Genomic DNA, 4,704 nt, shown 5'->3' on the forward strand with positions numbered 1-4,704 from the left:
TTTTTTTTTTTTTTTTTGGTTTTAGTAGACTTGCCGCTTGAGTATTATTTCGATTTGATATTGGGAATGGGTTAAATGATTGAATTATTTTGGATTTATTTTCTTTAGCTAAATACATGAAAATTCGGGAATTTTTTTGGTTCTTTAATTTATTATTGTCTTTGCACCGTTATATCTTTTGTCTTATTTTTTTCCCCCTTTTTCACAATTTTAGTTATTTTTCCAACGTGACAATGATGTGACACTAATGTAGTACTGACGTGTGTATTGTCACATTAACAATCTCGATAAAAAAGACTAAAATTGTAAAAAAAATCGAAAGACACAAAACTAAAACTGAAATTTTATAGCATAAAAGACCAAAATCAGAAAAAATTTACATATACATGAACAAAAAACAATTTCCCTAAAAATTATTCAAATTGACCAAACTAAACAACTCATGAATGTAAAATTTCAACCCAAGATTGTGTATGAGTGGGCTTCGTGTAGAGTGAAACCCAAAATCAGAAAAAATTTACATATACAGTGAGACTTGAGTTCATGGGTCTAGAAAGGCTATCCGGTACGTTGTTGGGGATTTTTCTTCTCAAAAGCTCAACCATTTGGGTGACAAGAACAATTAATCAAAATCTTATTTACACTTGCCCTCGTATAACAAAGGGCCCCCTTTTACACATACATTTGTTCTGTTTCACGAGTGGGCTTCGTGTAGAGTGAAACTCATAGAAACATGCATGCATTAAACTGTCTTACTCCTAAAAGTCTTGGCCCACAATTGTACACTTGGATTCTTCAGAAAGCTACAATAACTCTATATATTGGAGCAACTCTTGAAATTTTAGAATACATCCACAGCCAAAGAAACATAAAATTCAATATGAAAACAAAAACCAAATTGTAGAAGATGGAAAAAGCCGAGGCCTCCAAACAACAAAAAAGATGCATCTCAAGCTCACAAAGATCTGATGGTATACAGAAAAATAGTCTTTGCGCGACTCAATGTTTCTTAAAATTATTGTTTCCTCGTATGTGATGGTGGAAATTTAGAAGTGGACGATGATCACTATTAATAGCTAGCGGTGCTTATAATAAATTCTCGTGGGGACAGGCGCTCCAAATAAAGTTTGAATTGACGTAGGAAAAAGTTGTATTATTTTATTTGACCATTCTCATATAATTTTTATTTGTGACAAGTGCATCCTGTAACTAGCGGTGCCAACAAATTGTTTCATCATTTCAGGATCGGTTACTCGAGAAGTCAATGCAGAAGACTCATTCAGCATCACAGAAGGTACCCGTGATGCCCTAATCCCGCAACCAACATTTCAACGTTGTTCAGATCGATCAGTATGTACCCCTTGCTAATTTGACGAGAATCATGCGCAGCATCTTGCCACCGCATGTGCTAAGATTGCGGACGACGCAAAAGAAACTATTCAAGAATGCGTCTCTGAGTTTATCACTTTGTCACTAACGAAGCTAATCTGAGGTGCCACAGTGAACAAAGGAAAACTATTTATGCAGATGACGTGCTGTCTGCCATGGGAACGTTAGGGTTCCAGAACTACAAAGAGTTTTTGACGTTTTATTTGAAAAGGCATAGAATGGATGACACTAATGGGCAACACGCCAAGTTGAACTTTGCCCAACCCTCGAACGGCCCGAATTTTATGGCAAATGCTCCAACTGATCATGCAACGTGGAAACCTGAATTACCAAATATCTATGAAAGTGACGCCAATGGAGAGGGTGAAGGCAAACCTTAGTTTTTCTGAAACAATCTCGGCCAAAGTTTTTTTTTTGGTACGTATTTTGAGATTTAATCTTATAATTTGTCAAATTAGGGTCAACATCTTGCATTTTTGCATCTTTTGCTATATATTTTAGTCTGATTTGTGGCGGATTTAATATTTTGGTCTTAAAATGATGGTTAGGAGGCAGAGATTAATGACGTTGACAATGAATATTGGCATCTTGTCTGTGTGGCAATTCTTGTAGCCAGCCCAGAAGAACTTGTAATGCGCGCACCTTGATTTCTTGGGTCTAAGGGAATCTTCTCCCTGAATTTCATTTTTGGGGAAAAAGGGTTTTTGTTTTTTAATGTTAAGTTGGCATCCAACTTGGAAAAAGAATTGCCACAAAGACAAAATACAAATGTTCATTCCCGACCAAATTATTAAAAGGGGCACACATCGGACTAAAATAGTTAATTAGAAGCAAAGATATAGGATGTTGACTCTTTTGAATGATCTGGATTTTTTTTTTTTCGTTATTATATATGCAGATTGTTATATTTTTAAAATTGGGTTATTTGTGCAACCTCACCATTTGGTATACAATGTACTCGCAGTGAACTTTGTTTTTGTGCCTTAATTTCCTTTAGTCTGAATGTCTGATGATACGAAGAAACTAACTAAATTCAAATAAATAAAATTATAAAAAAATATCACACACAATTTTTTTTTTTTTTTACATTGATATATGCTAATTGAAACTTCTAAGCACGGAAACTTCTAAATACATGTGAAACTTTCATTCTTGACAAGTCAATTAATCTTATCCTAAACAACGATAATAATAGGATGTAATAACGCGTTTTACAGCTGAAATAAATTAATCCATGAAAGAAAAGGACGTGGGATTACTTAAATCGGAGCTTATCGTCAATTTATTAAATATAAATAAAAATCAATCCCACGTAAACTCTAGTATTAAATCCAAAAAATAATTATTCCACGAGTACGAAGGAATGATCACGTCGTCGCAAGAGCAATACAATTGCTAAGTTTTCGCGGAAGTTTCATACGATCAGAAGGTTTTAAAAAGTGTGAAACGTGATGGAAGTGTGGAAGCTTAAAGAAATTTTTATTAAGTTTTAAGCCGAATTAATTAATACAAGTTTAAGCACAAAAAAAACCGTTTTAATTTAAATTATAATTTTAATTGTCTCAAACGGATAAATGAAGTAAATAATACACAAATATAATAAATTTAAATGTAATGCATCTAATTCATTATATTATATCATTAATTTCATCTCCCTTATCATCAAATATACAAACTCGATATAATTGGACTACTTTGAATCATTAATATTAGTTGTAGGTTGTTTTTTTTTAGTTTTAAAGAGTCGCACTTAAGCATATATATTTAATTATACTTAATATAATTAATCATACTATGTTTGACCGAATTTGGCCAAGGCGAATGAAGCTTCAAGTTTAAACACGATTAAACGAGATTTAATTAAGCTTTTTAGAACACTAATTTTAAATAAATATACATACACTGTACATATAAACATTATTACGACAATTACTTGGCACCTTCTCTATTCCATATCTGGGCTTCTCTTCACCTTAATTCTCCATTTCACCCATATTATTGACGATATCATCGGAAATTATTTTAAACGCAAAATTACTCTTTCGTTAATTACCTTCCTAAAATTCACCATTAACGAACTTACTCTTACATATTTTTGGTTTGATATTATTTTCGGTGCAATAAATTTGATATAATTATTTTTGGAACTCTTGAACCTCTTATAGGTTATATATATAATTTGATTTTTGGTTTTCAATTTAGTAACCATTTGATCATAGTCTTGTAATTTGATTTTTACTGGAGTGTTGGTCATGTCAGCAATCCGAGGAAAATTGTACTAAATGTGTGCACGCTCTCTCACACACACACAAAAATTCAATTCACCATACTAAAACCAAAATTTGACTGATTAAAATAAAAAAAAATCCTACTTACGCGAGTTTACAAAATAATTTTTAGACTTTTTATAGCTAAAATTATAACTATATTTATAATTCCGTCCAGAATTGAAAATTTCCATTGGCCTTGTGTATAGGGAACTTATTTATATTGTATTATATATAAAATAGAAATAGGAGAGGCTGAAACTTGATAGAAATTGCTTCAATTTGCAACTCATGACTAAGAATCATCCTCTTGTCCGTTATTACTTGGTTTGTAGTTGCAAGACTTTCCACGTTTAGAGCGCCGCGGGGACAAAATTAAACTGCTCTTTTTATCACAATTAATTGAAAATTATTATATTTTGTATATTTTTTTAAAAAAAATTGATTTAATTGATGATACTCATTCCTATGAACCGGAATGAAAGGATCATACATATTTTTAAACTGATTAGAGGAACAAAATCTAATTTAAGTCAATTTACGGTACTCAAATTGTTATTTCTCCAAATGAATATGCTGGCTCACGTGAGATCTATTAGATATTCATGCATTTTAGAATTTATTTAATGATTAAAAATTTTAATTTAGAGTACAATGAAGGATGATGAACTTTTGTAATTTTAAATTTGATTTTTAATTCTTTAAGTTAATATATAAGTAAAATTCATGTTAGTACATTAAATATTTATAATATATAGTTTGGTAAGTAAGTACATATTAATTTTCTTGAATAGGGGATTAAAAAACCAAATCGATACATTTAACTATTGTTAATTACCAAATCGGACACACATGTTCTAATTAGGTTGGATTTAATTTAGTAAATTATTTTAAATTGAATTGACTTCTAAACTTTAGCAACTAAAATTTAATAAATATATAATTGACGTAGCAAATGATGCAAAATGGACATCATTAATTTATAAAAAGAGAGAGAGAGAGCTTGATAAAAATAGAAAACTTGTAGCAATACATAAAATGATAAAAT

Source organism: Primulina huaijiensis, unplaced genomic scaffold (genome assembly GCF_012295235.1).
Source record: "Primulina huaijiensis isolate GDHJ02 unplaced genomic scaffold, ASM1229523v2 scaffold25037, whole genome shotgun sequence".
Classification (NCBI taxonomy): domain Eukaryota; kingdom Viridiplantae; phylum Streptophyta; class Magnoliopsida; order Lamiales; family Gesneriaceae; genus Primulina; species Primulina huaijiensis.